General features: G+C 44.0%; 1 protein-coding gene across 3 annotated transcripts in view; it reads left to right on the top strand.

The window, feature by feature from the left end:
- Positions 1-10667: 10667 nt before the first annotated feature.
- The window catches only part of SORBS1 (sorbin and SH3 domain containing 1), a 262246-nt gene continuing 249385 nt past the window's right edge, over positions 10668-23528 (top strand). The window contains exon 1 of one of the 3 annotated variants that reach the window (XM_084635573.1): positions 10668-10779. The gene's annotated coding sequence lies outside the window, so the exon portion shown is untranslated. The remainder of the gene's footprint in view (positions 10780-23528) is intronic. The other 2 variants (XM_084635571.1, XM_084635575.1) reach the window with 2 other exon arrangements.

Raw genomic sequence — 23528 nt, 5'->3', positions numbered from 1 at the left:
CCTGGGCAGAAACACTTCAAGAAGAGCCTTTTGCAGGGTAATTTCTGAACCCTTGCTTTTAGGTTAACACCTGGGATACAAAAATATAGGGGAGATGTAAGTGAAAAATCTCTAAAAGAAATAAACCAGTTGACCTTATTCAGTTTGTATTTTGAGCAAAGATTTATGCTGTAGAAAGAGGTTGGGTTAATATATCCAAAGCAATTTGTCCATCCCTAGTTTCAATATGACAAAAGCATTTTGCTGCCCCATTCTGACAGATGGGACAGCTCTCTCTACTGATTGACCCAGTCTCCAAGAGTGATACATGGAAGTTTTTTGACAGGGAATGTGGTGTATGTGATACCCTATGAAAGATTGTGTCAGCATAAGTCACTAGCTCTTAGTAGTTGCTTGGTTACAGATGTTCTCTCCTCAAGGCACAATCAAACCAATGAGTTCTGATTAGAGATGAACAAATATAAATAAAGAAAAAATGTGTGCAGATTTGCTTAGATGAAAACCCTAAATGCACTTTGTTCCTGCCCTTTTTTGTTGTCTGTTCATGAATATACTAGCAAATACGTTTATTGGCAGGAGTGTTAATTGGAACAGATTTTTAAGCAATCATTGAAAAATATTTATAGAAAGCAAATTTCAGATTAATAAATTGTAAGTATTTGTACGGGACACCTTATTCTAAGAGTAATGTACATCTAACCGGGGAACAGAACAATACCCATAGGACCAATGAGCACAGTCAAACCTAGCTAAAAGCACTTTAATTTTCCCTTAACAAGCTTCAGAGCAAGCATAGGTTGCTGAAATGACTTATTGATTAATTATGAGCAGTAAATGCAATTTAGAGAATTCTGATCTCTTCACAATTAATTTACCAACAGAAAATAAAAAGGTGAAATTTTTTGAATTAGTTAGTTGCTCCTAGGAATGCACCCAGCTCTAGTTCTGATGATGTGTTGCTTCTAAGTGTTGTGTTTCTTTGGCTGAGCTTATTGTCACTTGATAGCTTGTAGGGGAAATTACATGGGAAGAGTTTCTCTGGACAGTTTGGCTCTGGCATCAAAAAAGCAATGTGGTCTATGCGACAGGGTAATGGACTCTCAGACCTGAGTTCTACTGCTGGCTCTGTGACTTTGCTCAAGTCATGGAATCATATAAATATAGGGCTGGAAGGACCCTTGTGAGGGCACCTGGCCCATTGCCCCGTGCTGAGGCAGGACCAACTAAACCTAGACCAGATATTTATACTTGTTCTTAAAAACGGCCAATGATTGGGATTTTACAGTCTCCCTTGGAAGCCTGTTCCAGTGCTTAACTATCCTGATAGTTCAAAAGTTTTTCCTAATATCAAATTTAAATCTCCCTTGCTACAGATTAAGCTGATTATTTCTTGTGCTGCCTTCAGTGGACATGAAGAACAGTTAATCAACATCTTCTTAATAACAGCCCTTCTGGTCCCCCTTTAGCCTTTTCTTCTCTAGACTAAACATGCCTACGTATTTCAATCTTTTCTTATAGGTCAGGTATTCAAAACCTTTTATCATTGTTATTGCTCTCCTCTCAACACTTTCCAATTTGTTCACATCTTTCTTAAAGTGTGGTGCCCAGCACTGGACACCATACTCCTAATGAGGCCTCACTAGTGCCAAGTAGAGCAGGACAATTACTTCCCACGTCTTGCAAATGACACTCCTGTTAATTCACCCCAGAGTGATATTAGCCTTTTCTGCAGTTGCATCACATTGTTGACTCTTATTCAATTTGTGATTCCCAGCAGAATGAAGTTGCAGTAGCCTAACCTTGATGAGAAAAAAACATGGCTTGCGAGGAAAAAGCCGCTTCTCGGCCAGTCAAAGATGGGACAAATCTTATATGATTTAATTTTAAATTGAGCAGCAATGGCTTCCAAACAATACAATTTTCCATGTGAAATTTAAATTTTAGATCTCCACACTATAGATGTTTGAAGTTTTTTCATCAAGAATTGTTCTTGATGAAATAACCTCTTGACCAAAAGAAAACAATTTTTGTGGAAAATATTCATTTTGTTAAAAGAAAAGGAGTACTTGTGGCACCTTAGAGACTAACACATTTATTTGGGCATAAGCTTTTATGGGCTAAAACCCACTTCATCAGATGCATGCAGTGGAAAATACAGTAGGAAGATATATATACACAGAGAATATGAAAAAATGGGTGTTGCATACCAACTCTAACGAGACTAATCAATTAAGATGGGCTATTATCAGCAGGAGAAAAAAACCTTTTGTAGTGATAATCAAGGTGGTCCATTTCAAACAGTTGACAAGGAGGTGTGAGTAACAGTAGGGGAAAAATTAGCATGGGGAAATAGTTTTTACTTTGTGTAATGACCAATCCACTCCCAGTCTTTATTCAAGCCTAATTTAATGATGTCCAGTTTGCAAATTAATTCCAGTTCCGCAGTTACTCATTGGAGTCTGTTTTTGAAGTTTTTCTGTCGAAGAATTGTGACTTTTAGGTCTGTAATTGAGTGACCAGGGAGGTTGAAGTGTTCTCTGACTGGTTTTTGAATGTTATAATTCTTGATGTCTGATTTGTGTCCATTTATTCTTTTACGTAGAGACTGGCCAAACCGGACAATGTACAGGGCAGAGGGGCATTGCTAGCACATGATGGCATATATCACATTGGTAGATGTGCAGGTGAATGAGCGTCTGATGGTGTAGCTGATGTGATTAGGTTCTATGATGGTGTCCCTTGAATAGATATGTGGACACAGTTGGCAATGGGCTTTGTTGCAAGGATAGGTTTCTGGGTTATTGGTTCTGTTGTGTGGTGTGTGGTTGCTGGTGAGTATTTGCTTCAGGTTGGGGGGCTGTCTGTAAGCAAGGTCTGGCCTGTCTCCCAAGATCTGTGAGAGTGAGGGATTGTCCTTCAGGATAGGTTGTAGATCCTTGATGATGCGTTGGAGAGGTTTTAGTTGGGGGCTGAAGGTGATGGCTAGTGGCGTTCTATTACTTTCTTTGTTGGGGCTGTCCTGAAGTAAATGACTTCTGGGTATTCTTCTGGCTCTGTCAATCTATTTTTTCACTTCAGCAGGTGGGTATTGTAGTTTTAAGAAAGCTTGATAGAACTCTTGTAGGTGTTTGTCTCTGTCTGAGAGATTGGAGCAAATGCGGTTGCATCTTAGAGCTTCGCAGTAGACAACAGATCATGTGATATGGTCTGGATGAAAGCTGGAGGCATGTAGGTAAGTATAGCGGTCAGTAGGTTTCCAGAATAGGGTGGTTTTTATGTCACCATCTCTTATTAGAACTGTAGTGTCCAGGAAGTGGATCTCTTGTGTGGACTGGTCCAGGCTGAGGTTGATGGTGGGATGGAAATTGTTGAAATCCTGGTGGAATTCCTCAAGGGCTTCTTTTCCATGGGTCCAGATGATGAAGATGTCATCAATGTAGCACAAGTAGAGTAGGGGCATTAGGGGACGAGAGCTGAGGAAGCGTTGTTCTAAGTCAGCCATAAAAATGTTGGCATACTGTGGGGCCATGCGGGTACCCATAGCAATCCTGCTGACTTGAAGGTATACATTGTCCCCAAATAGTTGTGGGTGAGGACAAAGTCACAAAGGTCAGCCACCAGGTTTGCCATGACATCATCGGGGATACTGTTCCTAACGGCTTGTAGTCCATCTTTGTGTGGAATGTTGGTGTAGAGGGCTTCTACATCCATAGTGGCTAGGATGGTGTTTTCTGGAAGATCACCAATGGACTGTAGTTTCCTCAGGAAGCCAGTGGTGTCTCAAAGATAGCTGGGAGTGCTGGTAGCGTAGAGCCTGAGGAGAGAGTCTACATAGCCAGACAATCCTGCTGTCAGGGTGCCAATGCCTGAGATGATGGGGTGCCCAGGATTTCCAGGTTTATGGATCTTGGGTAGCAGATAGAATACCTCTAGTCGGGGTTCTAGGGGTGTGTCTGTGCAGATTTGTTCCTGTGCTTTTTCAGGGAGTTTCTTGAGCAGATGGTGTAGTTTCTTTTAGTAAACCTCAGTGGGATCAGAGGATAATGGCCTGTAGAATGTGATGTTAGAGAGCTGCCTAGCAGCCTCTCATTCATATTCCAACCTATTCATGATGACTACAGCACCTCCTTTGTCAGCCTTTTTGATTATGATGTCAGAGTTATTCCTGAGGCTGTGGATGGCATTGTGTTCTGCACAGCTGAGGTTATGGGGCAAGTGATGCTGCTTTTCCTCAATTTCAGCCTGTGCACATTGGCAGAAGTACTCTATGTAGAAGTCCATACTAATTTTCCCCCTACTGTTACTCATACATTCTTGTCAACTGTTTGAATGGGCCACCTTGATTATCACTACAAAAGTTTTTTTTCTCCTGCTGATAATAGCCCACCTTAATTGATTAGTCTCATTAGAGTTGGTATGTTTTTTTTCATGTTCATTTTTTCATGTTCTTTGTGTATTGTGACAGGGTAGGGCCAGATGGCTACAAACTGAGGGCTGCTGTGAAGCTCCAAGGCGAGCAAATCCGCCAATAAGCACAAGACCCACCAAGGTAAAGGAAGAACTTTGTCACAGTATATATATCTTCCTACTGTATTTTCTACTGCATGCATCTGATGAAGTGGGTTTTAGCCCACGAAAGCTTATGCCCAAATAAATTTGTTAGTCTCTAAGGTGCCACAAGTACTCCTCATTCTTTTTGCTGATACAGACTAACATGGCTACCACTCTGAAACCATTCATTTTGTTGAAATTTTCTGATTGTTCATTTAAAAAAAACAAACTGATTTGTTGTTGTTTTTGTTTTCAGCTCAGTTTTAGTTATCAAAAGCTAGAAATGTTTACCAGGAATCAAATCTTTTTCAACAAGCAAAAATGGTGTTTGAAAACTGAAAAAAAATCTGTTTTGGGTTCTTGTAAAAAAAAAAACACCTGAAAAATGTTTGTGGGGAATGTCAAAAAAGCAAATTTCCCATGAAAAATAATTGTTTCTTTTTGAGTAGCACTACTCAACACTTAGGAAAGGAAAACAATATGTGAATGGGCAGCATTGTATTTGAAGACCTGGTAAAAAGACATTACTAGAGACCAGGTTTTGCTCTCTATTATGTTGTAAATCCTAAGTAACTTCCTTGAATTACTTTTGATTCACATCAGAGAAACAGAGAATAGGAAGTGGCCTTCATGTTTCGAATATTTTGTCTTGCCACCCTGCCACTGAGTTTACCATGGAAGTAAAGAGGGAGAGCTAAGCCCTGTTTTGGATGTAAAGGTGTGTTAATCTGATAGAAGAAACAATACCTCTCTGGTCTGTAAATTACCACTTTCAGGGGCATTGTAACTGAGATCTACTAAAGGTTATTGCAACAATTAACTGTGCTTTAGCTCTCTTTCACCAAGGAAAGGAAGACCTCATTTTCTTGCTGATAGAAAACAAAATTCCCTTCTCTGCAGCAGCTGTGCTGCAGTGAGACATGTTAGCAACTCTTTCAATCTTCCCTTCCCACCCACACACCCTGACACCACATAATCATCTAATCCCATGGTACAGGGGAACTCTCTTTCAGATGCACTAGAAATTGGTGGCTCTCCATCACTTACCAAAGAAGTCTGACATTTTAAGACTTATATTTATGAAGAACTTTGCATAAAGCAAGCAGAAATCTTCACAACCTTGGGGAAAACTTTAGAGGCTTTTGCCTTGGAAATTGCTCCCTTACCATATTTTGGCACCACTTCATCTGCTAGCTATTTCAATAAAGTCTCAGACACAATGTTATGTGTCATTGTAAATTGAATTTGTTTAAATAAAACTAAGTTAAATTAGTTTATCATGAGTCTGTAGCTCAGTTTAAACCTATTTAAGAGTATCCTTTCATGGGCTTACACTGGTTTAACTAAATGGATTGACAAACACATCTATAAAACTGATGCATCTGGTAAAACAGACAAAGCCCCAAGCACAGAGAGGTGAAGTGACTTACCCAAGGCACACATTGAGTCAGTGGCACAGTCATCAATAGAACCCAGGTCTCCTGACTGGAGTTGGGGGAAGTTTTTCAGCTGAAACTTTTTTCTGACTAAAAACGGAGATTTGGGTTGGCCAAAACCATTTAGCAAATGTGGGTTGGTTTCAGAGACTTGTTTTGGTTGATACACAACTGAGTGGGAGTCAACGGTGCAATGCTGCCACAAAAAAGGCAAATTCATTCTGGGGTGTGTTAACAGGAGTGTCGTATGTAAGACATGGAAGGCTGTTGTCCTGCTGTGCTCAGCACTAGTGAGGTTTCAGCTGGAGTCCTGTGCCTGGTTTGGGTCACTACACCTTGGGAAGGATGTGAACAAAATAGAGAGAGTCCAGAGGAGAGCAACAAATATGATCAAAGGTTTAGAAAACCTGACATCTGAGGGAAGGTTGAAACAACTGGGCATGTTTAGTCTAGAGAAGAGAAGGCTGAGGGGGGACATGGTAGCAGTCGTCAAATATATAAAAGGTTGTTAGAAAGAGGGTGGTGATTAGTTGTTCTCCATGTCCATAGAGAGTAGGACAAGAAGTAATGGGCTTAATCTGCAGCAAGGGAGAGTTAGGTTAGATATTAGGAAAAACTTTCTAACTGTCAGGGTAGATCAGCACTGGTTACCAAGAGGGGTTGTGGAATCCCCATCACTGGAGGCTTTTAAAGACTAGGTTGTACAAAGACCTGCCTGGGTAGTCTAGGTGTACTTAACCCTGTCTCAGCAGATGACTTCTGGAGTTCCCTCCCTGCCCTACATTGCTATTATATGAAAACAAGAAAAAAAATGGGACCTTCCACCTGGGCCCTCATTCTCCACAGCTTTGTGCCTTGTGTCAAAAGTTACCCCTGCACCTAGTGGGACATAAGTAAATGGAGAAGTCTGTACCAGGGCGATTTATGCTCACTGTCCTTTGCATGGAAAGAGAGGTGTAAATGATGAGACAAGAGATTGGGCAGTGAGGAATTGGGCCCATTGAGTTTTCCAAATGCCTCACCTGAGAGCAGAAACCAGCATGTCTTACTTCTGCCCCCACTTACCCAAGCATCATGTGACAGAACGGAGATTGGAACAGATCTGACTGCAGAACAAATCCATCATGCCAATAATCTGGGGGATTAAGGACCCCTAGCAGTATCCACTGACACAATAGCTGGGGTCATCATGATCCCTGCTTTCAATGCTCCTTGGATTAGAGGAATGTTTCATATGCTTCTGTTTTTCTTTTGACTCTGGCTAAACAAACAACTCACGTGCTCACAGTACTAATGTAAAGTGTCAGTAGACTTGTGTCTGTTGCATTGCCCTTTATGATTTACCTTTGTACGTGACACAGTGGTTCTGTCTGGGGGCCTTCACAGGACAGGATGACGTCATCTGCATCCAGTTCAAACACTGTTATACTGAATGAAAGGCCCAGCTGTCTTGTGGAGCAAGGGAGCCTGGAATGGGGAGAGCTGTGTTCTGTCCCTGACTCTGATGCTGCAGATCTACCTTTGATGCTAACAAAGACATACCTGGCCTCTCCTCTAAGAAGTACTCAGCCTAGCAAGTGCTCTTGTTACACACGTCTGTATTCACTCTTTTCTGTGTGTCTGACTTTCCCAAAGGTGCTAATTTACTGCTGTTGGGGGAAGAACGCTGTGAAGATGTGGCATGGCATGATGTGCTAAATGCCACCTCAAATGTTAGAAAAACAGCAATTAGCAATGTAACATTCAATTACTTGCCTTTGTTAATGCAGCCCCAGCAGGAAAGCCAGCTTGGGAGTGGAGCAGGAAGACAAGACATTTCAGGGGACAGGTGTTTGCTGTAAAAAGTACAAACTCCTATTCACAAAACCTTAGAAAATGGGGAAAGGAGAATCACCGCCAGCCAGCATTAAGATCCATAGTCCTATCCACTTACATAGGAAATATTGGCTTATTCCTGATCAGATGAGCCACTGTTATTGGTATCAACTAAAACATTATTGGCCTGATTTTCAAAAGAATTTAGCTCCCATTTAGGCACCAACATTAATGAAAACTTGGCATGTTGGCTGCTGTGCTGTTTCTGGTCTTTAAGTATTTTAGTTTTATCACAGTTTCCCTCATTTTGGCTTGCAATGCCTGCTCTTTTGGGCACAGATGATTCAATGACTCTGACCTCAAGTTTCAAAACTAAACTTGAATTACACCAGAAGTGACTCTGCAATTCACCATTCCGAGTCAGAGAAAGGGCCCAATCCTTGCTTCCCATTAAGTCCGTTACATTGATGCAAGGGCTGCAAACCATTTGCAGAACCTCCCTGAAGGCCTGCCTGGCTAAGCTCACAGACAGCTCTGCTGGCTCTCTCCCCAACATGAGAACCCTTAATGCAGGGGCTGTTCCAGGAGGGGTGGAGGTATAACCAGGTCAGCCCTGTGCCATGGCTATTTCCTGGCTATTGCAAGGTGCCTAGGGGCATGGATAGCCAGGCACAAATTAGGACAGCCAGACTCTGCACTGAACTGGCTCCCAGAAGCCCCAGTTTGGGATGGGGACAGGCAGACAGGTCTCTTGCTCTGTGTCCTGGGCTGGGAGGAATCAGGGCTAAAGTGATTACCTAGCCCTCTACTGCATGCTGACCTTTCGGGTGAAAATATAAGAGTCAAGGAAGGCTCTGTCTGCTTTTAGTGGATTTATGCTTTGCACTCAATTATATAACATTTTCTAACTTCAAAGTGTTGACAAATATTAGCTCATCCTTGCAACCTCCCTACAAGACACTCTTGCAGATTGCTGTTTTTCAGGGTAAAGGTTCTTTCTGGGGAGACTGCTGAGTAAAGTATCATAATTCTCTCCCCAACCCAACCCATGCTTATACTAGCCATCATGGGGAGGAGAAGGTTTTGTGCCTGAGCTGCTAAATTTTCTTGGAAGTCTTACAAAGATGCTACAAGTTTTTATCCCCCTTCTACCCATCAGGTGGGAAAGGAAGGAGCTGGTGAGGCAAGGTCACTCACCCAAGGTCCCCCAAGGAAGCTGTGTCGCAGGTGGATTTTGAGCTCAGGAATTCGTGGCTCCGCAGTCCCATGCTCAGAGCACTAGAATGTCTAGCTCTTAAGGATTCCATGTGCCCCTTTTGAAGAGTAGAGGGCTGCCTGTTGTCCTTGGTGCTAACTTATGTCTCCCACCTGTGAAACACTTGGATATCAGATAGCCTGTCTTTTGTCCTTGGAGGGTTCTAGGCTCAGGTCTTAAGCATCAAACTTTTACTCAGTGGTGCCAGGACAGGGGGGAGGGGGTGGAGAGGAGCAATCGGGGGTGAGGTCTTGGGGGGGAAAAGGTGGTGTGGAGCAGAGGCTTGGGGCAGGTGCGGTGCGAGAGCAGGGGCTCGGGGAGAAGGGGTGCTACAATGGGGGCAGGGCCATAGTTCCAGTGCCTGTGGCACCCCCACTTTTAGGACTCTTCCCCTGCTCCTGCTTCTATTGCAGTCAATGGGAGTTAGCTGCCTAAATAGTTTTGAGAATTTGGGTTTTTGTCCTTCTCTGAAATTAAAGGCTGAGATTTTCAAATCTGCCTCTGAGAGTTTAGTGCCTACCACCCTTATGCTCCATTGATAATCTCAGGCACAATGTGTTCTCTCTTTGGTAGCGGGAGCTAGTCACTCTTTTCTCAGACAAGTTGCCATATTTTCATCCAGTGACTTCCCTTGGAGTCCCCTTTGAATTAATTTGGGGGTATTTCTGATTAGGAGGACAGGGATGAGGCTAAGAAAATGAAATTACTTTTCTGTGACTTCAAATATAGTTAATTTTTAAAACCTCTGAAGGGGGAGAAGAAAGACATCGACTTGGACCAATACTGATGCTCAAGAGAAAAGATCATGAAAGATCCTGCTATTCTGAGGTAAGTGAAAATCCCTGTTGGGTTCACTAGGATTTCTTCCTCCATGCAGGCAGCAGATCAGACCCTGAGTGGGTTGATTTAAATGTGTATTTTCTGCAGGTGGGCTCTTTGGGGTAGGGACTGTCTTTGTTCTGTTTGTCCTGCGCCAAGCACAGCACGGTCCTGGCCCATGGCTGGGGCTCTTCAGCACCACTGCAATACACATAATAAATAATAGCTTGTGAAGTGTAGAGGGAATTAGGTAGAGGTTTATTAGTAGGGACCTTCTCCCCTCCACTTCAATTATCTGTTCCCAGGCTCCAGACATTCAATTAATTACTAACCAAGGAGTGAATTTCCCTCATCTTGTCTCCGTATTTTTCTGTGGTTTGCATTAGCCCTAGATTAGACAGCGATGGACACATGAAATTATAATTTGCTATTACAACATACTTTTAATTCTGTCTGCCCCTTCAAGACCTTACTATGGCTTCCCACCCTTCCTCCTAGCAATTTCACCATGCCTGGGATTAGGAGTGACTGAAGCCTGCAACAAGTGCAGAAAGGGGATATCCACAACCCGAGGCTTCGCCATCTGGCTAGCCCAGCGCGGAGGCTGCCTGATGGATGAAGTGTAAGTCTGATCGCACTCCTTGTTTTTTCCTGTGGAAAGCACAGACCCCTTCCATTTTGCCGTGGCGTTGGTGAGAAGGAATCAGTTGTGAAGCTCGCCAACTGAGCTCTGCCGGAGTGGATGATTCCAGAGCCATTCTAATGAGGTAGGAGGAAACACAGCCCATTGGCCAGCTGCTCGTGAGTCTGTGAAGTCAGGACTTTATGCCACAGAAAAACAGAGCTGCAAATCTGCAGCATGTAGTGTTCTCGGAGCAAGGAAGCTGTCGATTGACTTGCAAGGTAAGATCATCTATGCATTTAACTTTTTTCGTCAAGCCAGAGCTTTTCCAGGTGTGGTAGCTAGTAATCTCCTCCCCGTTACCCCGCATTAAGGAAGCCTGTGGGGTCCATTTTATTACTGAGGCCATGGTAGCCAGGAGGACTAGGTGTTCTGTAAAAGGCCATCATGCTGTAGGGATATTAGTCTCGTCTCTGTAGTCTAGACATTGTTGTGTTGCACCACGATTTTTTATACAGATCAAAGATTTATTATGGAGCCTTTTATCTGCGGGTGAAGGAGATTGCAGCTGTAGAGACCTGGGTTTAGGAAAGACTTTGTAATCATGGCTTTAAACAGAAATGGCATTTTGCTTTTGGTGTGGGCACAAATATAACATCGCGGTTAACACAAGGGGAAATACACACATACGTGGTCTGCGTGTGTTTGGACTGAGTAAACTACATCTGCTGTGGAAAGGCTTCATCTCCCAGCCCTGGGAGAGCTAAAAGCAGGATGTATGCATTACAGTTGTTCATTCATCAGTGGCTGCAGATAATGCAATTATCAAGTCAGTCGTGCCTAAATGCTGCCGTGCGTGCCGGCCACCGAGAACACGGTACTTCGGGGAACCGACACTTGCCGTAGTTTGAATAAAATATAAGTCTGGGAGGAGGAAATGTCTCTGTGGGGGGGGGCTATTGGTTAATCTAGATCACTCCATTGTTCCCAAGGATTATGGTCCGTGCATTCCCGTAGAGAGACCTGTCCATAAAAAATTCAGGAGTGAAAAAAACCAGCAACAGCTTCAGATATCCCTGTTGCCTGACGGATGGGGTAGATGTCTTGGTGCTTGTGAATTCACAGCAGTTTAATTATGTCCCAGCATGGAAAGGGCTGTATCATAGCCCACTCTTTTATTTACAGGCCAGATCCTGTATCCCGGGTTTTTCTGCTCCTGTTTTAAGGTGTCTTGGGGATGGTGAGAAATCACCATTCTTTTGCCACGAGCAAGAATATCACTTGTTTGTTTATTAGCCTATTAGGGTAATGGGAAAGCCATTCCTGCCCTGCTGCGCAGATCTCATTTCAGCAAAACTGCCTGTTCTCCAGCTTGTACGCGTGTTTGATTTTTGAACAGTGAGTGTACTGTGCTCCTGCCAAGCCCAAGGCTGCTACGGGGCCTCCAAACTGCCTGTATCAATTTTAGTTCCCAAAGCAAAAGCTCCACTTAGAGTGGAACCTGGAACTTCATGAATGGGATTTGCCCAAGCAAGGCTGTGCTGTGTACCTATCTAAGGGGAGAGCGGTAATGGTTTACTGACTTCTAGCTGCTGCTGTGCTCCTGCAGTCAGTCTTTCTGTTCTCCTTGTGTTGGCACTGCTCTCCCTGAGCTATAATTTGTACAGTAGTGCTTTAAGAATCTATATTATTTGAGATCAGGACCCCTGGTGCTAGGTGCTGTACAGACACATAGTGAGAGACACTCTCTACCCCACAGAGCTTACTGTCAAAGAGACAAGACAGACAAAGGGTGAGAGGAGAAACAGAGGCCCAGAGAGGTTAAGTGGCTTGCCCAAGGTCAAGTAATAGCTCAGTAGCAGAGTTGGGAATAGCTCCCATATCTCCTGAGTCCCTAGACCAGTGCTCTAACCAGGTTGCTTCTCTTATACTAGCGTTGATACTTTAGTGATTCTGTTGCACTGGTGCTTCACTCATACTCTTTCTTTGGTTGTTTAGATTTATTTATTATCTTAAAATATGCAGACTGCTTTAAAGATAGTCCTACTCTATAAAGCCAACCTCAGTACAGTAAATCTATAGAGAAACATGCAAATACACTGTGATGTTTCAACAGTCAAAAACACAATTATTGTGCCACCTTTAGAACACAGTAGACTTATTCCACAACACATGCACATTCTGTCCAGAGAAAAAAAAGGGATCTAATATGTTCTGTATGCATGGAGGGCTAAGCTAGAAATCAGAAAAGTAAGACTTACTGTACGTTCAAAACTAATAGTATTTTCAGGTGCCTCTTCCCTCAGTAATAATTGCACAGGTGATGTGGAGAGTACAAAATTACGGGACTATGACAAGGGGAGATGATGTGATAAGCAGGTTTCTTCTTGCATGTTCTCCATTTGCTGTTGAGGGAAAGAGTTTGAGGGTTGGGGAGATGTCAGTGAAACGTTGAAGCATACTGAAAATGCTGAATTACCATGCTGTCAGCTTTAGAGAAGGCAGCATCAGAGGAAAGGTTTAAATTACTGTTCTTCACTTAAATTACATTTTTTATTTTGAAAAGAGTGCTCTATGTGAGCGTATTTGGGGGGGAGAGTCATCATTCAGAGACGGGGTTTGGCAACAGTTGTTGGTCCTTGAATTTAGTTATCCTACTTAATGTCACTGCAGCTGCTTTGCTTATTCGTTTATGAAATGGATAGGAAATGATTTGCCTTGCTGATATCTTACAGCAGTGAGCTCCACTGGTTAATTATCTATCACCTAAACTCCCTAAAGTGTTGCTTTGGATCTGCTTTAAATGTTTGGCTCTTAACTTCATTGAATGCCTCTTTGTTTTTGCCTTATAGGACAGGGTAAATGGGAATGCCAAATTAGCCTTATTGATTTTTTTTTTTTTTTTAAGCTAAGGGCTCTATGTCCTTTCTGGCTGCTCCACATTGATGGAATCTATTCTCTCACTGCACTTTTCTTTACATTAAGCCAGGGGAATGTCCACAAGTCCCGTGGTCTGATCCTGAAACCATCATTCACGTGCATAAGCCCATTGACCTCAGTGGCACTATGCACATGAAGACACATTGCAGGATTGGTCCCTATACGACCTATATATTGTTTATGCCACAGGGGTTAAGGCCAGGTCAGCACTTGCATTACACAATGTGATTGGTATTACAGGTGATGTCTGCAGGTGAGAGCCACTTCCGAGGCGCAGCGCAGTCCGTGGTGCCAGGACAGGCAGGAAGCTTGCCTTAGCATCCCCACTGTGCCGCTGACCGGGAGTGCCCCCTGCCCCAGCCCTGAGCCCCCCCAAACCTGAAGCCCCTTCCTGCACCCCAAACCTCTCATCCCCTGCCCCATCCTGCAGCCCTCACCCCCGCACTCCAACCCTCTGCCACAGCCCTGAGCCCCTCCCACACCCCAAACCCCTCATCCCCAGCTCCATTGGGTCACGGGCATCAACAATTTTCTTCAACTAGTATTATCTAGACCACCCCTGGCAGATGTTTGTCTGACCTGTTCTTAAAAATCTCCAATGATGGAGATTTCACAACCTCCCTGGGCTGCAGAAGCAGCAAGTTTAAAAAACCTATTCTTTACAAATGAATATTAACACAAGTCCTTGAGGCTCATAGTTGTGAGTAGGTTGTTTTATTCCAATGGGTTCGTCATCTTTATTGGGGAGGCCAGGAGGTTAGAGCTTAAACTTTCTGGCCAAGAGTTTTAGAATTGGAACCTAAAGTTTAGGCTCCTAAATCCTTATTAAGAGCCTAAGCAAGGAATCAGATTTTCAAAAATGGAGAGTACTCAGAATCTCACACCCCTGACTGACATAGCTACATGCCAATATAACATTTCAGTGTATACCAGACATGTATACCATGGCATGGAAAGGCAAAGTGATTACTAATGAGGTGAAAGGTTTGAATGGTCAGTAGATTTGCACCAGACTCTGGTTTTGCTGAGTCTTTTGCTTTTGTTTTTCTCCTCACTTCATTTTTCTCCAGACTGGCTTGATCATCCCTGGAAGACATTGGAGTCTACTCAGTAAGAGATGTCAGCTTCACACTTTGAGCAACACAACTGAATAACAATATGCCTCAAGGGAAAACCTATATAACTTACTGGGTAACCATAATTAGATTAATTACTTCTGCAGGTTTAATTCCACATCCATGCAGTTTAAATTGTTAGCAGTTTTCTTGTTTACTTCCTGTCCTAAATGTTATGCAGTGTTTTGTGTATTGTTCCAACACTCTGCCACAAAGGTGGCTGCATTATAGTGGTGGATGAAACAATCCTTATATATCCTTTTAAGGATGTATTGAGGTCTAAAGTTTATTAACCTCTTTACAAACATTACAAGCTTTGTAGCAAAGAGGCCCTAGTGTAAAATACAAAGTATTGATTTATTGTTAGGAATACCACTGAAATAATTTCCACTTCCTGTTATCCCAAGAACCTCCAGAGAATTCATCCAGTAACACTATGGATGGGAATCTTCAATGGCCCTGTCATCTTAGGTACACAGGAAACAAAATAGCAGTAATGCAGTTGACCCATTAATGTGATTCATAGCCATATTGGTCTTTCTAGGAACAAGATGCCAATATATGTATATAAAGACATATGTATATATATGTATAAACACTGCCAATATATGTATATAAAGGACAGATGGACCCTTCTGGCCTTGAATAAATCAGATAGATTTTACCAGCTCTAGCAAAGTTAGGGTGATTTTTTTTCTTAAAATAAAATAAATGAAGTTCGAATGATGTTTTTTCATGATGGCAGTTTCTGGATGAGGGGATTGGTAATGGGACACAGAACCTTTTACCTTTGCAAACAGTTTAAATTTGACCCTGGTCAGTAAGGACTAAAAGCTCATCATCATCATGGCAAATCCCAAAGAGATGTAACCTCCTTGAAGATTGGGTGCCACCTGGATTGAAGGACCAGAAACTGCTGTTGTTCAGTTATCCCTATTGGTTTCCCACTCCATGTCCATCACAAGCCACCATAAGGGGCACTATCTGGCACCCTAGCTGGCAGTCTCAGCAGATCAGCCAAGAGAGGGCAGTCCTGAAGCCTAAATCCACTCTTAGAGTTGGTCTTTCCAAGTCAAGGAGGGGTGAGGCACATTAGTAACATGATGAAAAGCCTCCATTCGGGGCCCTGGGAGCAGACGGGAGGAAGAGGCCAGGTTTAGGTTCTGCACATCTGGAATTCTAACTGAAGCTTGAGTTATTCTGTGTTCTACCCCAGCACAAGCACAAGCCCAAGGTGCAGTTGCTATCATGGTCCAAGAGACGGTTATATAACTGTTGGGAAGGAATAGCAATAGGGTTGTTCCTGTTTGATGCAAGATTTTAGGTGAGATGATCTAAGGGATCCATGGAGATGGGACACTAGGTGGGGAGGGCTCTGAGTTACTACAGAGAATTCTTTCCCAGGTATCTTCCTGCTGCATCTTCCCTACATGCTCAGGGTCTAACTGATCACCATATTTGGGTCGGGAAGGAATTTTCCCCCAGGTCAGATTGGCAAGAGACCCTGAAGGTTTATTGCCTTCTTCTGCAGCATGGGGCACGGGTCACTTGCAGGTTTAAACTAGTGTAAATGGTGGATTCTCTGTAACTTGAAGTCTTTAACCCATGAGTTAAGGATTCCAGTAACTCAACCAGAGGTTAGGGTCTATTTCAGGAGTTGGTGTGGCTCTGTGGCCTGCAATGTGCAGGAGGTCAGACTGGATGATCACGTTGGTCCCTTCTGACCTTAAAGTCTGTGAGTCTGTCAACTCTGTGAGTCTAAATGTGCCATGTTCACTATGGATCACTGGAGCATCCTTGAAGCTGTCTCAGTCGAGGTGAATATGCAGACTTTTGTCTGTCATTAATGGTATTTAAACAAGGGGATTGTAAGCAGGGTGATCTGTTTAACTCATAAAGATCACAACTAATTGCTCCCATTCCCTTCTGTAGTGTGCTTTGACTGGGGCTGTGCAAACATGGGAAAAATATTTGCAAGTGTTTGTTCAAATAAGATGTCTTTGCTATTTTTATTTAACTCCCCTTCATTGGCTCAGTTTTGCCACTGTTTATATGACAGCAACATGAACGTTCTAGGGAGTAAAAACTGAATACTTGTGTGAAACGGATTTGCTTCAGAAGAACTTGGCATCCATAAGAACATAAGATTGGCCATATTGGGTCAGACCAAAGGTCCATCCAGCCCAGTATCCTGTCTTCTGACAGGGGCCAATCCCAGGTGCCCCAGAGGGAATCAACAGAGTGCGTAATTATCAAGTGATCCATCCCCTGTTGCCCATTCCTAGCTTCTGGCAAACAGAGGCTAGGGACACCATCCCTGCCCATCCTGACTAATAGCCATTGCTGGACCTATCCTCCATGAATTTATCTACTTCTTTTTTGAACCCTGTTATAGTCTTGGCCTTCACAACATCCTCTAGCAAAGAGTTCCACAGGTTGACTGTGCATTGTGTGAAGAAATACTTCCTTTTGTTTGTTTTAAACCTGCTGCCTATTAATTTCATTTTGTGACCCCTAGTTCTTGTGCTATGAGAAGAACTAAATAACACTTCCTTATTTACTTTCTCCACACCAGTCATGATTTTATAGACTTCTATCATATCCCCCCCTTAGTTGTCTCTTTTCCAAGCTGAAAAGTCCTAGTCTTATTAATCTCTCCTAATATGGAAGCCATTCCATACCCCTAATCATTTTTGTTGCCCTTTTCTGAACCTTTTCCAATTCCAGTATGCTGTATCTTTTTTGAGATGGGGCGACCACATCTGCATGCAGTATTCCAGATGTGAGTGTACCATAGATTTATACACAGGCAATATGATATTTTCTGTCTTATTATCTATTCCTTTCTTAATGATTCCCAACATTCTCTTTACTTTTTTGACTGCTGCTGCACATTGAGTGGATGTTTTCAGAGACCTATCCACAATGACTCCAAGATCTCTTTCTTGAGTGGTAACAGCTAATTTAGACCATCATTTGATATGTATAGTTGCAGTTATGTTTTTCAATGTGCATTACTTTGCATTTAACAACATTGAATTTCATCTGCCATTTTGTTGCCTTTTGTGAGATCCCTTTGTAACTCTTCACAGTCTGCTTTGGACTTAACTACCTTGAGTAGTTTTGTGTCATCTGCAAATTTTTCCACCTCACTGTTACCCCTTTTTCTATCCTGAAGGCTGCCATCTTGTGTTTGGGAATCAGCCAGTCAGGGCGCAGAAACCATAGCATGTGACTCAATTGACCTGTCACACAGTTCAAATAGCAAATAATGGGAGAAATTTGATAGACAATTTTCCAGTGGCCAAAGAGCTGAACTATGTTTAAATAAACCACTGTATAAAGAATTTAAGATAATGCCAGCCCAGAAAAGCTCCCTGCTTCTAACCCCATCTCCAGAAGAGAGGCAAAATTTGTGTGTGTGAGGGGGGTTTCTAATCTGCTGTCATTTAGGGTCAGCTGCAGACTTCAGCCTTAATTTCTCTGAGACTACCCATGTGCAGTCCAAGATTTTTCAGCACTGCCTCCTGCTCCAGGAGTTGTACCCGCTTTTCTGTTTCAAGTCAGTTTGTTCTTTTACCCTCTGCTCACAAATTTCCCCAGGGAACCTCTTCAATCAGGAGGTTGGATATTGGACCATAGTTAGCTGTCTATCTCTTGATTGCTGAGGCCAGGCCAGGATTTAGGAAGACCTTGTATGGTGATAGTAAGCAGTACAGACCGTGTTAGTCAGTTTAGGAGAAAGAGATCCGGGAAGAGCCATGGGGTCTGTCTGTGTCCAGGAACCTTAACAAAGAATCTTTCTGCTCATTAAAACTGAGGCCTGTCTCTCCTCTACTCTGAGAGAGATCATAGATTATATTCATGCATGGACATAGCGATGTGGGCAGTGTATAATATTAGTTACCAGTGAAGTCTTATAACCTGTTCTCATGTAATGTGTGTTTCAAGAAAAAACATTCAGAAACCTATTGGGTGCAATACATCATCACAAAGGAAAGGATGCAACATATACTCAAACCCCAAAGAAACATCTTCAGGGAAATGGTTATGCGTGACAGCCTCTGCGGAGCCCTGGAAGCGTCCCCATGATAACACATTTTAACAGGCGATCAGATAGTTTTGTTTTTTCTTTGACCAGGCCTGTGCTGTGCCATCAATACAGAGAGCCCCAAACTCCTGGGCTGGTTAATTATTAAAAGAATCTGCTAAATATTTTACACCTTTTTAGTAGTGGTTTATCTCACATCTATTGATATTTCCCCCTTTTCTCTTTCTTTTTGAAGCTTCCAAGAACAGAGGGAAAATAACCCTCAGCAAACTAGAAACCAATTTACACTCATCTAATACTTGAAAAGAGAACACACATCTAAAGCACATGCTTTGCACTGTATCCTGGCTTAGAATCTCTTGTCCTGACTTCCCCTACTGTTCAAGTTCAAGTTGCTCAAGTTCTGCTTTTTGGGGTAATTGTCACCTTTGAAAAGAGTTGTTGTGAATTTTTTAATAGTTAGATTCTGGTAGCATCTAGAGGCCAGCCAAGCTGAGGCCACATTGTGCAAGGTGCTGTACAAGCAGGTATAGTAAATAACAGTCCCTGCTCCAAACTGATTATCATAAGAGACAAGACCTAACAGGTGGATGAGACAAACATGGGGTGAGAGAGGTGTGCTAATAAAAATAATAGGGATGCACGCAATTCTTAGGCAGTCAGGAATAGGAAGCACAATTTGCCACCTGCCTGGCCATTTTCAGTTCTGCCATATCAGTGAGATATATGTTTTATTACAACTGATGGTAAATTCCCCAGACATTGGAGAACTTTGGATCTGTACTTAATGGCTTGAGCCTCTCTCTAAAATACCTGTAAATCTTTGCCTTTTGAAGTCAGGCTATTTCAGAAACTTTTTACATTCAATTTAAATTCTTTTGATTGTGTTTTATTTCTAATTAGTAGAGAAATACAGTGTGGATGTCATGCAGCTACAGCAGTGATCTTAAGTGAATTGATTAGTCTGTGCCTTCTTGCTAGCTTGCAAACAAAAGGAACTCTAAGAGAAATCTTGCATCAGGCCCAAAACTTAGCACAGGTCCTATTTCAGCAGCCCTTTAGAAATAGGGGAATCCTGTTGTTCAGCTGTGGGTGATGGGTCAGGTAGGTATTGCATTCAAATACCCCGTATAAAATGGTTCTGCTCAGTGCATGAGAATGGGGGGAATATTTTTTTCTGATTGTAGCTGCAGTCTGTAGAATCCCTGCTGATAAATCTTCCTTCTCCTGGGTTTGCATGTTCTGTACATCTGTTCCTCCTTGGTTGGGGGTTTTTAATTTAAAAGATCCCAGAACTCTTATTTCACTGTTTGTTGCCATCAGGTTGGGCTTTCTCACTTCTAGTAGGAGTGGAGAGACACCTCCTGACACAGTCCATCCGCTTCTGTGGTGTGGTGTAAGTAACTGTTAGGGTTTTTTTAAATGAACCTTTAGTTGTTAGGAGTCTGGATAGGCTACTGCCACTTCACAAGCCAGCTTATGTTGACCTAACTGTGTAAGTGTCTACGCTGCAGTGTTCCTCCTACTGATTTAACTCGCTCACTATGCCGACCTAATAACTCTGGCTCCATGAGAGGCATAGCGCTTAGGTCAATATAGTAAGGGCAATGCAGTGTCCATATAGAAACAGTACATTGCCTGTTGCTGCCTTTGACAGCTGGAACCCCAGGGTCGATAGCTGGAGCCCCACAGCCCCAGGGCTGACAGTGCCACACAATGACCCACTTACGTTGGTGCAAGCACTCCTAGTGAGGATGCACACTGCCGACAGAAGGAGCATAGTGTGGACATGAAGAGCTGCGGTGGCTGTAGGTTGGCCTAACTTAAGTCAACTTTAATTTTATAGTGTAGATATGCTCTAAGAAGGGTAGAAGACTGAACTGGACTTATTTAGGTCTAAAACCTGGTGGGTACCCTGTTGGTTATTCCAGCCTCCACTTGTTGCCTTGTGGTGGAAGCTCTGTGCAGGGGGGGCCCACCGGTGCCCAAACTGTGCCTCACCCCCACTCTGCCCCCACCGAGGCCCTGCCCCCCTCGCTCCTCTCTGCCCCCTCTCCCTTGTCGCTTGCCCTTAAGGACCCCGCCCCACCTGTTCTGGGGCCCCTGGCCTTAAGTCTGTATTCCGGTTTGCAAGTGTTTTGGGGCAAGGCTCTGTGAATCACCTACCCTTCCTCTCAGTGTGGTATTCATAAGATAGGACATTCCCATTCCTAGCTCTGCTTCTGACTTAATGCTTGAGCTCGAGCAGCAGAATATGGATCCTGGATTTCAGAAAAGCAGACTTAGACTCCCTCAGGGAACTGATGCATAGGATCCCCTGGGGAAAGAAAAAAACATGAGGGGGAAAGAAGTCCAGGAGAGCTGGCTGTATTTTAAAGAATCCTTATTGAAGTTACAGAAACAAACCATCCCGATGTGTAGAAAGAACAGTAAATATGGCTGCGACTAGCTTGGCTTAACAGTGAAATCCTTGCTGATCTTAAACACAAAAAAGAAGCTTACAAGAAGTGGAAGATTGGACAAATGACCAAGGAAGAGTATAAAGATATTGCTCAGGCATGCAGGAGCGAAATCAGGAAGGCCAAATCACAGCTGGAGTTGCAGCTAGCAAGAGATGTTAAGAGTAACAAGAAGGGTTTCTTCAGGTATGTTAGGAACAAGAAGAAAGTCAAGGAAAGTGTGGGCCCCTTACTGAATGAGGGAGGCAACCTAGTGACAGAGGATGTGGAAAAAGCTAATGTACTCAATGCTTTTTTTGCCTCTGTCTTCATGAACAAGGTCAGCACCCAGACTACTGCACTGGGCAGCACAGCATGGGGAGGACATGACCAGCCCTCTATGGAGAAAGAAGTGGTTCGGGACTATTTAGAAAAGCTAGATGAGCACAAGTCCATGGGGCCGAATGCGCTGCATCCGAGAGTGCTAAAGGAATTGGCGGATGCCATTGGCCATTATCTTTGAAAACTCATGGCGATCGGGGGAAGTCCCGGACGACTGGAAAAAGGATAATGTAGTGCCCATCTTTAAAAAAGGGAAGAAGGAGGATCCAGGGAACTACAGGCCAGTCAGCCTCACCTCAGTCTCTGGAAAAATCATGGAGCAGATCCTCAAGGATTCAATTCTGAAGCACTTAGAGGAGAGGAAAGTGATCGGGAACAGTCAGCACGGATTCACCAAGGGCAAGTCATGCCTGACTAATCTAATCGCCTTCTATGACGAGATAACTGGCTCTGTGGATGAGGGGAAAGCAGTGGACATGTTGTTCCTTGACTTTAGCAAAGCTTTTGATATGGTCTCCCACAGTATTCTTGCCAGCAAGTTAAAGAAGTATGGGCTGGATGAATGGACTATAATGTGGATAGAAAGCTGGCTAGATCGTCAGGCTCAATGGGTAGTGATTAATGGCTCCATGTCTAGTTGGCAGCCGGTATCAAGTGGAGTGCCCCAAGGGTCAGTCCTCGGGCCGGTTTTGTTCAATGTCTTCATAAATGATCTGGAGGATGGCATGGACTGCATCCTGAGCAAGTTTGCAGATGGTACTAAACTGGGAGGAGTAGTAGATAAGCTGGAGGGTAGGGATAAGATACAGAGGGCCCTAGACAAATTAGAGGATTGGGCCAAAAGAAATCTGATGAGGTTCAACAAGGACAAGTGCAGAATCCTGCACTTAGGACGGAAGAATCCCATGCACTGCTACAGACTAGGGACCGAATGGCTAGGCAGCAGTTCTGCAGAAAAGGACCTATGGGTTATGGTGGACAAGAAGCTGGATATGAGTCAACAGTGTGCAGTTGTTGCCAGGAAGGCCAATGGCATTTTGTTTTGTATAAGTAGGAGCATTGCCAGCAGATCAAGGGACGTGATCGTTCCCCTCTATTCGACATTGATGAGGCCTCATTTGGAGTACTGTGTCCAGTTTTGGGCCCTACACTACAAGAAGGATGTGGAAAAATTGGAAAGAGTCCAGCGGAGGGCAACAAAAATGATTAAGGGACTGGAACACATGACTTATGAGGAGAGGCTGAAGGAACTGGGATTGTTTAGTCTGCAGAAGAGAAGAATGAGGGGGGATTTGATAGCTGCTTTCAACTACCCGAAAGGGGGTTCCAAAGAGGATGGATCTAGACTATTCTCAGTGGTAGCAGATGACAGAACAAGGAGTAATGGTCTCAAGTTGCATTGGGGGAGTGTAAGGGAACTCAGCCGGGGCTCATCCCTCGGCGGGGTGCTGGGGCATCACACCGCCTCAGTACACTCTCTGCTGGGTTAGGGAATACCCAGGCTATGGCCCAGACCTTCAGGCTGGGTCCCGCAAGCAGTTCAATATAAGCCCAGGCCCTGGGTCAGGGCGGGGCAGCAAACAAACAGTCATGGGCTCAGGCCCTCAGGCAGGGGCTGAGCAAAAGAGTTCAATATAAGCCCAGGCTCCTAGCTTTAGCAACCAGGGGGAGGGGGAGACTGCCACCCGCAAGGTGGGTGGCAGGGGGGACGCAGACCCACCCACTCCACTGCATCCCAGCCCGGGGCCCTAGCAGGGGTCGAAGACCCACTGCTGTGTCAGTGGGGATCCTGGCCGCAACACACTGACATTAACTCTGGCAGTGCTGCAGCCAGACTGGGGTCAGCTGCCCCCGGGCTACTTCTGGAGTCCCCCTCATAGGGTACCTGGGTCAGGACGGTGTCCTCGGAGAGTTCCAGCACCATGGGCTCCTCTGGGTAGCTGGCAAGGGGTAGGCTCGGCCGCTCCTCTGGGTAGCTGGCGAGGGGTAGGCTCAGCCGCTCCTCTTGGCATCGGTCAGCATCAGGCAATGGCCAGTCCTCGGGTCAGCCGTGGCTTGCCGGGGTCTCCCAAGCTGGAGCCAGGCCCCAGGCATCTGGCCTCTACGGCTGCTGTTCCCCCAAGTGAGCTCCAGGGTTGGGCTTT

This window comes from Lepidochelys olivacea (assembly GCF_965140295.1).
Source record: "Lepidochelys olivacea isolate rLepOli2 genome assembly, chromosome: 7".
Classification (NCBI taxonomy): domain Eukaryota; kingdom Metazoa; phylum Chordata; order Testudines; family Cheloniidae; genus Lepidochelys; species Lepidochelys olivacea.
This window is presented reverse-complemented; position numbering and strand designations above follow the sequence as displayed.